Source organism: Hemitrygon akajei, chromosome 6 (assembly GCF_048418815.1).
Source record: "Hemitrygon akajei chromosome 6, sHemAka1.3, whole genome shotgun sequence".
NCBI lineage: Eukaryota > Metazoa > Chordata > Chondrichthyes > Myliobatiformes > Dasyatidae > Hemitrygon > Hemitrygon akajei.
The window spans coordinates 6,768,351-6,782,971 of record NC_133129.1 but is presented as its reverse complement, the minus strand read 5'-3'; the positions used below and the strand labels follow the sequence as shown (position 1 = coordinate 6,782,971).

Here is a 14,621-nt window from a genome sequence, read left to right as displayed (position 1 = left end):
GAAAACAGGTTACTAATGTAGGTCTTTTGCAAAAGCAAAGTGGTGTAAAGTGAACATTTGTAAAGCGGGGAACACCTGTACTTGCTAGAGCTGTGCACAGTATTCCAAATGTGGATGCAACATGACATCTCAACTTCTGTACTCAATCTCCTGACCATTGAAACCAAGTGTGGCAAAGGCCTGAATCACTACTTTGTCCATCTGTGTTTTCACTTTCTATTCTATCAAAATCTCCATGCTCCTGCCACTGAATGTACCCTGCTTCAGCTGACCAAGATGCAACACCTTGCACTTATCCAAGTTAAATTACTTCTGCCATTCCTTGGTCCACTTCTCCAGTTCATCTGGATCCTGCTGTAATCTTTGATAACCTTCTTTGTAGTCCAATATAGCATACTTTTTTTGTTTCAACTGCAAACTTATTAACCATGTTAACAACACTGTCATACAAACGACAATCCCTGTGGCACACCACTAGCTGGCTGGCTGCATCACTGCCTGGTATGGGAACTGTACTTCCTTCAGTCGCAGCCCAGTGCATCTGCAGATGTGAACTTCCCACTATTCAGGGCATTTACAAAGACAGGTGTGTAAAAAAGATCTTTGGAGACCTGAGTCACCCCAACCACAAACTGTGCCAGCTGCTACCATCTGGGAAACAGTACCACAGCATAAAAGCCTGGCCCAACAGGGCAGCTTCTTCCACCAGGCCATCAGCCTACTTAATTCATGCTGGCGCAATTGTATTTCTATGTTATATTGACTACCCTGTTGTACATAATATTTATTATAGATTACTATAATTACACATTTGAATAAAGACATAACATAAAGACTTTTACTCTTCATGTATATGAAGGATGTAATTCAATTCAATTCAAGCCTATTACAAAGAAGGTGCTGGGAAGCTGAAAGGCCTTAAGATAGATTAATCACCAAAACCAAAAGGACAAAGCCTCTGGCTATCATCGTGTGGATAGTCTTCTTCCTAGGGCTGAACTGGCTAACACAAGAGGACATAGTTTTAAGCTGCTTGGAAGTAGGTACATGTCATGGGTAGAGTGGCGAGTGCGTGGAATAGGCTGCTGGCAACTGTGGTGGTGGATACGATAGGGTTTTTTTTTTAAACAGACTCCTGGATAGGTACATGGTACTTAGAAAAATAGAGGGCTACGGGTAACCCTACGTAATTTCTAAAGTAAGTACATCTTCGGCACAGCATTGTGGGCTGAAGGAGCTGTATTGTGCTTAGGTTTTCTATGTTTCTATAAAACCTCAGACTTGTGAAAGAGGTAGCAGAAGCATTAGCAACGATCTTTCCAGAATCTCTGGAATTAGAGAGGATCCCAGAGGACTGGGAAACTATAATGTGACATTCTTGTTTAATAAGAGAGGGAAGCAAAATACACAAAGTTACAGGCTAGTTAGCTTCATCTAATGGTTGGTTAATTTTAGAGTTCATTATTAAGAATGAGATTTCAGGATACTTGAAAGTACATGACAAACTAGAGTGAAGTCAGCACAGTTTTGTCCAACAAATCTGTTAGAATTCGTTGAAGAATTCTAGATAAAGAGATAAAGATAAAGCCTCCAGATAAAGAGACAGGGAAATAGAAGGATACAGACAATGTGCAGCGACGTGGAATTCATGGAACCTGTTAGAATCGGTATCAGTTTATTATCACCAACATGTTGGGAAATTTGTATTACAGCATCAGAACAGTTCAAGATACAAAAAAAAAGAGGTGCAAAAGACAAGAAATGGGAGCATTGAAATGTTGAGTGAGGATCTTCACGCTCCGGTACCACCTCCCTGATTGAGAAGAGAGTACCGTAGATTCCGGACTACAGAGCGCACCTGATTAAAAGCCGCAGGCTCTAATTTTAGAAATAAAATCAATTTTTTAATTGTAAAGGCCGCACCGGATTTTAGGCCGCACCGCTACTTTTAAATATACATACGTATCGGTAACACAAATTACGTTGCATATACTTTTTTACTGAACAGCACGAACAACATTCCAATATCTCCTAGCGACTGGTAAAAATATATATACTGCAGCCTACCAGGAAAAGTTATTGATCGACTTTAACTTAAAAGCAGCGTTTTCGCTCGGGTCTAATCGGGTCTGACGCGCTTGCGCAATGCGATCGGGTCTAATCGGGTCTGACGCGCTTGCGCAATGCGATCGGGTCTAATCGGGTCTGACGCGCTTGCGCATTGCGATCGGGTCTAATCGGGTCTGACGCGCTTGCGCAATGCGATCGGGTCTAATGCGCTCGGGTCTTGCTTTTCTTCGAGTATTTTCCATGTTGATGAGGGTGAGTACAAATGACTGATTTACAATAATTTAATTGTGAAAGTGTGCTTGATTTATCGTACAATTTCATTGGACCTCTGTGAACTACTCATCAATTTTATTGGTCTACTGTTACGAGGCAAAATGTTTACGAGGCGGCATGAAAAAAAACCATGTATTAGCCGCTCTGGATTATAGGCCGCAGAGTTCAAAGCTGTTCAAAATGTGGGAAAAAAGTAGCGGCTTATAATCCGGAATCTACGGTACATTCAAGAGGATGAGGACCCTCTGCAGCCTTGCAATCCAGTGCATTGGTGCAACTTGACAGAATGCTCCCCACTACCACTCTTTAAAAAAACAGCCTGCCTCACAAATTTACTTCAACTTTCCACCTCACCTGAAAGTTGTGACCTCTACAATAACATTTCAAATCCTTATTAAAAGGACTATCTATTGTATCTATGCCTCTCATAGTTCTGCAACCCCACTGCACCCACTCCACAATGCAAGAGGCTGAGGGGTGAACTTGGGCATGTAGAAAATCATGACGGGCATGGATAAAGCAAATAGCCAAAGCATTTTCCCCAAGATACTAGAGACCAAAACTAAAAAAAAACTGTTTTAAAATAAGGGCAAGAATTTAAAAAAGACATGTGGAATAGTTCCACCCCTCCCCCCCATACACACAAACATAGTTAATACACCCTATTCTCGTTATATGCGTTTTCAGACTATGCAGATTCAGTTACGCCAAGAACCTATTTCTAGCAATGTCTCCTTATATGCGTACAAAACTTAGTTATGTGAGGAACACTGCTTTCCCGCCAATGTAAGTCACATGCGCATGCTTCACAGTCTCACTTTTGGGATGAGAAGCACCGCTTTCCCGCCAATACAAGTCAGGCGCGCACGCCTCACAGTCTCACTCCCACCAGTCTCGCATTGGTTTTGGCAAAGTGTGGATGTGCGATCTTGCGCTCTTAAACTTTTGTTGGTTTTACCTACGGTGCAGTGATTCGACACAGAGGCACAGAGTCGACTGTACTTCCTTAGAAGGTTGGCGTCATTCAATGTCTGCAGTGAGATGCTGAAGATGTTCTATAGGTCAGTTGTGGAGAGCGCCCTCTTCTTTGTGGTGGCGTGTTGGGGAGGAAGCATTAAGAAGAGGGACGCCTCACGTCTTAATAAGCTGGTAAGGAAGGCGGGCTCTGTCGTGGGCAAAGTACTGGAGAGTTTAACATCGGTAGCTGAGCGAAGGGCGCTGAGTAGGCTACGGTCAATTATGGAAAACTCTGAACATCCTCTACATAGCACCATCCAGAGACAGAGAAGCAGATTCAGCGACAGGTTACTGTCGATGCAATGCTCCTCAGACAGGATGAAGAGGTCAATACTCCCCAATGCCATTAGGCTTTACAATTCAACTGCCAGGACTTAAGAACTTTTTTTAAAGCTATTATTAATGCTTTTTGAGTTAGTGATTTAGATGCATATCATATTATTACTGAGTTAAGTATTGTATGTAATGAGTTTTTGCTACAACAAGTGTATGGGACATTGGGAAAAAAAATGTTGAATTTCCCCATGGGGATGAATAAAGTATCTATCTATCTATCTATCTATCTATTTTGTGCTTGATATATTTAACTATGCCTCCTAAGAGTCCAATGTCATGTCCTGGGCCATCAGCCAAGCAGCCGAGAACCGCTTTAACACTTGAAAAAAACTTGGAAATTATAAACAGAGCGGCATCAGGTGAAGGTAACACAGCTCTGGGACGCTACTGCCAGGAACAGAATCTTGCCTTTAAAGTTCTTTTGTTGCTTGACAATGCGCCAGCCCATCCTAAACATTTGGACAGCATTCATCCTAACATGACAGTGCATTTCCTGTCGCCTAACACAACATTGCTGATTCAACCACTCAACCAAGGTGTGATCCACATTCAAGGGTTTTTTTTACGGCGATCTATCTCTCAGATGCTGCAAGCAACAGATGAGTTTGAAAATCCCAGGAGTTACCAATGGTGAGGGAATGGTGGAAGTCGGAACACTTAGCACAAATGCCAATGGACATGGACCCAAGTTTAGAACAGAGTTAGCATTTCAGTCATTACCTGCCGTCAACCCTTCTTCCTTACAAGCAAATTTATGCTGAAAAACAAAATTCTGCCAAGCAAACAACCCTCACCACTTTCTTCAAACTGGTGCCTTCACCCCTTGCTGTGCTTGATATGATCCTGAAGACCACAACCATCCATGCACCTTATCCACGTAAAGCTGCCCGACACAAGAACAACCACTCATCTCCCGGAGTGAACACACCTGTCCGTTGGTGAGTACTGTACACCCTAGTATGTTAATTTTCTATGATCTATTACATTGAATATTACCTTAAATTGATGAAATATAATACGAATGTGCCTTGTGGTACTGCTTTTGTGTCATATTGGTATGAAAATGTGAATAAATTACAGATAAAACATATTTAGGAAGCCCTCTGGAACGCATCCCTATTTTCTCTATTTAAATAATTATTCACATTACGCGATTTCACATTATGTGTTGACTGCGAGGAAGGTATCCCCCGCATATAATGAAGATAGGGTGTATATGGAATGAACTGACAGAGGAAGTGATAGAGGTGGGTAGAAATAAAACATTTAAGAAGGCTATTTGGACAGTTACTGAATAGGAAAGGTTTAGAGGAATCTGGACAAGCAGAAAATGGGACTAGCTCAGTCAGGCAACCTGATTGACACAAATGAGCAGGACAGAAGGCCACTGTTCTGCGCTGTACAACTTTATAATGCAAACCAGGTAACATTTTCATGATGCTTTTCTGCACCCCCTCCAAAGCCTCCACATCCTTCCTGTAATTCAGCAAACAGAACTGCACACAATACTAAAATGTAATTAAAATTATATTTGAACATAGAACGTTACAGCACAGGAACAGGCCCTTCGCCCCACAATGTTGTACCCTAACCTACACCATGTCCATATCCATCCAAAGTAGATACAGACAACACCCACTGCCTTGCCTTCATCATCTAATCTCCTTGAGAAGCCCTATTAGGTTGGTTAGACACAACATACCATACCATGTTGACTATCCCTAAACAATCTCTGTCTATCCAGCTACTTATATATCTAGACCCTTAGAATACAATCTAATAACTTTCCCACTGCTGAAGTCAGACTCACCAGCTATAGTTTCCCAGATTATTTTTGGAGTCTTTCTTAAACAATGGAACATTAGCTATCCTCCTATCCTCCAGTTAAATACCCCTTTTAGGACACCTGCAATTTCTGCTCGAACTTCCCACGGGAAAGCCTCATAAGGCCCTGAAAACTTATCCATCCTGAATCCCTCAAGACAGCAAGCACATCATCTTCCATAATCTGTAAATGGTCCATGACCTCAGTGCTTCATTGCTTCACCTCTATAGACTCTGTGTCTCCCGAGTAAATATAGATGCAAAAAAAATTCATTTCAAACTCCACCATCTCTTTCAGCTAATACATAGGTAACGCTTGCTGTCCCTTTGCTCTGAATATATCAATGGAAGCCATAAGACTATAAGATATAGGAGTAGAATTAGACCCCTTGGCCCAGAGTCCGATCCGCCATTCCAGCATGGCTAATCCATTCCTCCTCCCAGCCCCAATCTCCAGCCCTCCTCCCTATGCCCCGACCAACTAAAAATCCAACAAACCCCACCCCAAACACAAAGACTTCACAGCCGCCCATGGCAAAGAACTCCACAAACTCACCACTCCCTGACCAAAGAAATTACATAAGAACATAACAAAAAGGAGTAGGGCATCTGGCCTATCGAGCCTGCTCCACCATCAATAAGATTATGGCTGATCGGGCCATAGACTCATCTCCACCTACCTGCCTTTTCCCCGTAACCCTTAATTCCCCTACAATCCAAAAATCTACCCAACCTTGTCTTAAAAATATTTACTGAGGTAGCCTCCACTGCTTCGTTGGGCAGATAATTCCACAGATGAGAGAAATTCCTCCTCATCTCCACTCCAGCAGGACACCCTGCTACCCTGAGGCAACATCTGCAGGTTCCAGACTCCCTCACCACAGGAAACATCCTCTCCACATCCACTCCATCAATGCCCCCCCACCATTGGACAGGCTCCAACGAGGCCACCCCCCACTCCTCCAAACTCCAGTGAACACAGGCCCAGAGCCACCAAACTCTCCCTACACAACGAGCCGTTCAATCCCAGAATCACTGCGATCCTCCCTCGAACCCTCTCCAGCCTCAGCACATCCCTTCCAAGACAAGGGGCCCAAAACTGCCCACCACACTCCAAGCGAGGCTCCACCAGCATTCTACAAATTCTCAGCACTACATCCTTGCTCCTACACTCCAAGCAATCCTGAAAGGAATGCCAGCACCGCAGACTCAACCTGCAAATTAACCTCCAGGGAATCCTGCACAAGGATTCCCAAATCTCCCTAGCACCCCAGACCCCCGCCCTTTTGCTGCATTTAGAAAATAGTCTATACTTTCATCTCTTCTGCTCAAGTGCATGACAATACACCTCCCCACACCCTTAATAATCGACTCCAACATCTTCCCAACCACTGAGGTCAGAGTAACTGGCCTATAATTTCCTTTCTTCTGCCTCTCTCCCTTCATGAGGAGAGTGACATTTGCAATTTCCCTGTCTTCTGGAACCATTCCAGAATATAGTGATTCTTGAAAGATCATTGCTAATGCCTCCACAATCTCTTCAGCCACCTCTTTCAGAACTCTGGGGTGTACAGCATCTGGTCCGGGTGACTTACCTACCTTCAGACCTTCCAGTTTCCCAAGTAACTTCTCCCTAGTAATGGTAACCTCCCACACTTCATGACCCCTGACACCTGGAACCTCCGCCATACTGCTAGTGTCTTCCACAGTGACAACTGATGCAAGATACTTCAGTTCGTCCACCATTTCCTTGTCCCTCATTATTACCTCTCCAGCAAGGTTTTCTGTGGTCCAATATCCATTCTCTCCTCTCTTTTACAATTTATGTATCTGAAGCAGCTGTTGGTATCCTCTTTAATATTATTGTCTAGCTTACTTTTGTACTGCATGTATACTTTCTTAATGACTTTTTTAGTTGCCTTCTTTTGGTAGTTAAAAGCTTCCCAATCCTCTAACTTCCCTCTAATATTTGCTCTATTATATGCCCTCTCTTAGGTTTTTATGTTGGTTTTGACTTCCCTTGTTGCCACAGTCCCAAAGAGGAAGGAGAAAGCTTAAGTAAAGATTTTGGCCCGAACAGGACATGCAAACTTTGATACTCACTGCCTTTATCAATAAAGGTAAGCATGCTATGTGCCTTTTTCACCACCTAGTCCCTGCACAGAGAAATAGGACTAGTCCCAAAAATCCTACTGTACATCAATGGTCTCATGCATCCTGCCATTCACTGTATTCTTTCCTCCTCTATTTAAACTTACACATTAAACTTATTAATCACAACATCTACATTTTTGATCAACCTACACCTACAATCAACACTGGTGCACCTCAGGGATGTGTGCTTAACCCACTGCTCTACTCCCTCTATACCCATGACTGTGTCGCTAGGTATAACTCAAATGCCATCCATAGATTTGTTGATGACACAACCATTGTTGGTAGAATCTCAGATGGAGATGAGACAGCATAAAGGAGAGAGATAGAACAACTTGTGATAAAGTATGTAAAGGGTCAACACATTCATTAAACATAGCAGCCCGTTTTCTGCAAGAAACCACTGATGATCAACAGATGTGCTAATCTTGCTATTCAATGCTGAGCAGTATTTTTTTGTAGTTAGGCAGTTAGTGCTTGAAGGTCCTTGTCTCTTTGTGCAGTTAGTGATGCACATAGATAAGACCGGCTCCTGCCTGTCCTGTGTGGGTGTATGTGAGCAACTATATCTATCTTGCAAGAGGAACTGCCAGTTAGTTGGTGGACCAAGCAGGAACAGTCACTGACTGTTCCCGTTTGAGCGACTAACTGAAGTACCCCGGAGGCTTTGAATAAAGAGTTTGTACTTATACAGTCTCCGAGTGACTTTATCCAGATTCGACTGCCACAGTTGACTGCTGTTGCAAGAACAACCTTGCACTCGATGTCAGTGAGACCAAAGAGCTGATCATGGACTTTAAGAAAAGTAAGACAAGGGATCACGAACCAATCCTCAAAGAGGGATCAGAAGTGGAGAGGGGAAGTAATTTCAAGTTCCTTGAAGTCAAGATCTCCGAAGGACCTAACCTGGTCGCAACAGATTGATGCAACTATAAAGAAGGCAAGACAGCAGCTACATTTGATTAAGAGTTTGAAGAGATTTTGTTTGTCACCTAAAACACTCAAAAACTCCTATAGACATACAGTCGGCCCTCCGTATCCACGAGGGATTGGTTCCAGGAACCCCCCCCGGCACGGATACCAAACAACCAGATGTTCAAGTCCCTTATTTAAACTGTCTCAGTACAGTGGACTTTAGGATCTGGCGGAGCTCTGAACCCGCAGTTCCACTGACGGAATACGATCACAATTGAAAATAAAGTGGAAATAATAAAGGGATCAGAAAGAGATGAAATGGCATTGGTCACTGGAGAAGCGTTAGGCTACAGTCGGTCAACGATCGGAACAATTTTAAAGGATAAAGTGAGAATAATGGAGCATGTGAAAGGTCCCACCCTGATGATAGCTACAATTATTTCTAAGCAATGCAGAGGTTTAATTATTGAAATACATACGTTTCTTAAGTGTTTTATATGTATAGAAAGGTAAAATATATACTATATACCAAGACAAACATTTGACTAACTGATGCTAAATAATACCGGATGTACCTGTTCCAACTTACTTAGTAAGAGAACTTCCGTTTTTTTTTAAATCGATCCCGATACGCAGTAACCTATGCACATCCTCCAGTATACTTTAAATCATCTCTAACTTACTTATAACACTTAATACAATGTAAATGCGATGTAAATAATTGTTATACTGTATTGTTTAGGGAATAATGACAAGAAAATAAGTTTGTACATGCTCAAACAACAAGTGCTGAAGAGGGAACTTCCGGGTTTTCCCGATCCATGGTTGGTTGAATCCGTGTTATGCGTATGGAGGTTGGGGGATATCACAAAATCACAAGACAAAGGAGCAGAAGTAGGCCATTCGGCCCATCGAGTCTGCTCCGCCACTCCACCATGAGCTAAACTATTCTCCCATCTAGTTCCAATTTCTGGCTTTTTCTCCATATCCCTTGATACCCTGACTAATTAGATACCTATCAATCTCCTCCTTAAACACCCTCAAAAATCTACGATCCTCTGGCTAAAAAAATTTCTCCTCATCTCTGTTTTAAATGGGTACCCTCTAATTCTAAGACTGTGGCCTCTTGTCCTGGACTCACCCACCAAGGAAAACAGCCTTTCCACATCTACTCTGTCCAATCCTTTCAACATTCGAAATGTTACTATTAAATCCGCTTTCATTCTTCTAAACGCTCCTCATATGTTAGCCCCTGCATTCTAGGAATCATCCTCGTAAATCTTCTCTGAACTCTCTCCAACATCACATCATCATTTCTAAGACGGGGGCCCAAAACTGCACACAGTGTTCCAAATGAGGTCTCACCAGTGCCCCACAGAGCCTGATCAACACCTCCTTACTCTTATACACTATTCCTCTTGAAATGAATGCCAATATAGCATTTGCTTTCCTTACTGCCGATCCAACCTGCTGGTTTACTTTTAGGGTATCCTGCACGAGGACCCCGAAGTCCCTTTGCACTTCTGATGTTTGAATTTTCTCCCCATCTAAATAATAATCTGTCCAATTATTTCTTCTTCCAAAATGTACAACTGTACATTTCTCAACATTGTATCTCATCTGCCATTTCTTTGCCCACTCTCCTAAACTGACACAAGGAAATCTGAAGATGCTGGAAATTCAAGCAACACACATAAACTGCTGGTGGAACGCAGCAGACCAGGCAGCATCTATAGGAAGAAGCACTGTTGACGTTTCGGGCTGAAACGTTGACAGTGCTTCTTCCTATAGACGCTGCCTCGCCTGCTGCGTTCCACCAGCATTTTGTGTGTGTTGCTCCTAAACTGACCAAGTGTCTCTGTAACCTTTCAGTTTCTTCAACACTTCCTGCTCCTCCACCTATCTTGGTGTCATCCGCAAACTTAGCCACAAAACCATTTAATCCATAATCTAAATCATTGATATACAGTGTAAAAAGAAGCCGCCCCAACACCGACCCCTGCGGAACACCACTAGTAACCAGCAACCAACCAGAATAGGATCCCTTTATTTCCCCCCCACCCTTTGCTTTCTGCCTATTAGCCAATGCTCCACCCATTCCAATAGCTTTCCTGTAATTCCATGGGCTCTCATCTGATTAAGCAGCCTCTTATGTGGCACCTTATTAAGGCCTTTTGAAAATCCAAATACACATCCACAGCCTCTTCCTAGTCAATCTTATTTGAGATTACCACAAAAAATTCCAATGGGTTGGTGCGGCAGGATCTTCCCTTCATGAAACCATGCTGGCTTGGGCCTATCTTGTCATGCACCTTGAGGTATTTCACAAGCTCATCCTTGAGGATCGACTCCCAATAACTTTCCACCTACTGATGTCAGACTAATAGGTTTGTAATTTTCTCTTTGCTGCCTCCCTCCTTTCTTAAACAGCGGAACTACATTTGCGACCTTCCAGTCCTCCAGAACCGTGCCAGAGTCTATTGATTCCTGGAAGATCATTTCCAATGCCTCCACAATCTCCAAAGACCACCTCCTTCAAAACCTGTGGGTGCATCTCATCCAGTCCGGGAGACTTATCTATCCTTAGTCCATTTAGCTTTCCAAGCACTTTCTCTCTAGTAATCTTGACTGTACCTAATTCTATTCCTTGAGACCTCTGGCTATCAAGGTATGTTGCTAATGTCTTCCACTGTGAAGACTGATGCAAAATACTCATTTAGTTCCTCTGCCATCTCTTTGTTACCCATCATAATTTCTCCAGCATCATTTTCAATCGGTCCTATATCTACCTGTGTCACTCTTTTACTTTTCATATATTTTTTAAAAACTCTTAGTATCCTTTTTTTTATGTTAATTGCCAACTTCCTTTCATAATTCATCTTTTCTTTCCTAATAACTTTCTTAGTTTCCTTCTGTAAGTTTTTAAAAGTCATCCAGTCCTCAGTTTTCCCACTAATTTTTGCTTCCTTGTATGCCGTCGCTTTTGCTTTTATTTTAGCCTTAACCTCTCTCGTTAGCCACATGTGCTTTTCCATTCATGATTTTCTTTTTCTTGGAATATATTTTTCCTGCACATTCCTTATTTCTTGTAGGAATTTCATCCAATTCTCCTCTACTGACCCTCCATCTAGCTTACTTTTCCCATCAACCAGTTCCTCTCTCATACCACTGTAATTTCCTTTGTTCCACTGAAATATCGATACAGCTGATACCAGCTTCTCCTTTCCAAATTTGAAACTGAACTCAATTATATTATGATCACTACTTCCAAGGGATTCCATTACCTCTAGCTTCCTAACCGCCTCAGGTTCATTACACAGCACCCAATCCAAAACAGCTGATCCCCGTAGGCATTCTACAAACTCCCTCTCCTGAGATCCAGTACCTTCCTGACTTTCCCAATTCACTTCCATATTAAAATCCCCCATAATTATCTTGACATTATCCTTCTGACAGGCTTTTTCTATTTCCAGCTGTAACCTGTAGTCCACATCCCAGCTGCTGTTTGGAGGCCTGTATATAACTGCTATTAGAGTCTTTATACCCTTGCCATTTCTTAACTCGACCCATAAGGATTTTACCTCTTCTGATCCTATGTCCCTTCTTTCTAGTGACTTGATATCGTGGCTTACCATCAGGGCCATGCCACCCCCTTTACCTACCTTCCTATACACTGTGTATCCTCAGACATTCAGCTCCCAATCATGTCCATCATTTAGCCATGACTCGGTGATGGCCACAATGTCATATCTTTTAACTTGTAGCTGTACAACAAGGTCATCCACTTTATTTTTAATGCTGCGTGCACTTAAGTACAGTACATTTAGATCAGTAGCTGTTACCGATTTTGTTATATTTCTATCGCACAGCAGACTATCCTGTCTATTCACCTCCCTGTCCTTCTTGCCACCTTTGCTGCACAGTATCTTTGACTTATTTCTATTTTCCTCTTCTTCAACCCTAATACCCTGGTTTCCCTCCCCTTGCCAACTTAGTTTAAACCCTCCCTAACAGCTACATTAAACAATCCCGCCAGGATATTAGTACCCTTTGAGTTCAGGTGTAACCCATCTATTTTGTGTAAGTCATACCTCCCCCAAAATAGATCCCAATTATCCAAGAATTTGAAGCCCTGCCCCCTGCACCAGTTACTTAGCCACACATTCATCTGCTTAATTCTGCTATTCTTACCTTCATTAGCTCGTGGCTCAGGCAGTAATCCTGAGATTATTACTCTGGAGGTCTGGTTTTCAATTTTCTTCCCAGCTCCCAGTAATCTTCCTTCAGGACCTCTCCTCTCTTTTTCTGTCTATTTCATTGGTACCAACATGTACCAAGACTTCTGGCTGCTCACTTTCTCTCCTCAGAACACTCTGTACCCGATCTGAGACATCCCGTATCCTGGCACCAGGGAGGCAACACCCCAGCCGGGTATCCTTGACTAGCTCGCAGAATTTCGTCTGTTCCCCTCACTATGGAATCCCCTATAACTGCCGCATTTCTCCTTGCTCTCCTGATCATGGCACTGAGCAGAGTGCCAGAGTCCCATTCACTGTGGTCTTCCTGTGTCAGGTCAACCTCTCCCAACAATATCTAAAACGATATATCAATTTCTGAGGGGGACTGTCACAATGGTGCTATCTACTATCTCTCTATAGATATTATCAATAACCTCCTCACTTTCCCTAATTAGCTGAAGGTCATCAAGTTGCAGCTCAGATCCCAAACACGGTCCTTAAGGAGCCTCATCTCAATGCACTAGGTGCAGATGTAATCCTTGGGGAGGCTGGGAGTCTCCCAGGGTCCCACATCTGGCACTCCAATCACAACACTAATCCTAGATGCATACCTCTAATGCTATTGTTATCACTAAATAAATAAACCTGTAACTTCCCCCTTTATTATAAGACTCAATGGTCACAGGAAGGCTCTTCCCATTTCCACCTAAGCCAGTTGAGCCAAAGCCCTATCACTCTGCACCCTCTCGCTCTGCTGCTTGCTCCGACGCTGCCTGCTGGATATGGATATGGTGGATATGTCTGGATATGGGGGGGGGGGGGGGGGGGGGGGGGTGCCTCTGCACAAGACTGAAAGAGGCTGTAAAATCAGTCAGTTCCATCTTGGGTACTACCTCTTCAACGAGCGGTGTCTCAGAAAGCCAGGATCCTTTATTAGGGACCCCATCACCTAGGTCATGCCCTCTTTTCATTGTTACCATCAGGCAGGAAGTACAGAAGCCTGAAGGAACTCAGCTCAGTGATTCAGAAACAGCTCTCCTCTGCCATCTGATTCCTAAATGGACAATGAACCCATGAACACAACCTCATTTTTAAAAAAATTATTTCTGTTTTGCACTTTTTAATCTACTTAATATACATACACTTACAGTAATTGATCTACTTATTTTTTTCTTTCTATATTGGGAATGTTATTGGGATAAAATGTTTTATTTGGAACATAACTGTCTTGCACTTCCCTCATTTTTCACAATGCGGTCCTTCCTGCTAGTGTCCCTGTCCAGTCAACTTTGGTCAGTTCCCCTCATGCCATTGTAATTTTCTTTATTCCACTGAAATTTAGTTTCGGCGAATACCACATTGGAATTTAGTCTCTCCTTCTCTAATTTCAAATTGAACGCGATCATATTGTGATCACTGTTCCCTTATGGTTCCTTAACCTTAAACTTTCTTATCACCTCCAGATCATTGCACAACACCCAATCCAGCACAGCCAATCTCATAGTGGGCTCAACAACAAGCTGTTCCTAAAAGCCATCCCTTAGACAATCTACAAATTCTATCTCAAGGTTCAGTACTGACCTGGTTTTCCCAATCCACTTTCACGTTAAAATCCCCAACAATTATCATGACATTGCCCTTCTGACACACTTTTTCTATCTCCTCCTGTGATTTGTAATCCACATCCCAGCTGCTGTTTGGAGGCCTGTAAACAACTGCCATTAAGGTCCTTTTACACTTGCTGTTTTCTTACCTCAACCCATAGAGACTCTACAGCTTCCAATCCTATGCCAT

The 14,621-nt window shown here is 42.7% G+C and overlaps 1 protein-coding gene across 5 annotated transcripts in view; it reads right to left on the bottom strand.

Annotated features, from left to right (window-relative positions):
* LOC140728834 (nipped-B-like protein) overlaps positions 1 to 14,621 on the bottom strand; it is a 499,555-nt gene that overhangs the window by 391,308 nt on the left and 93,626 nt on the right. The window lies entirely within an intron of this gene.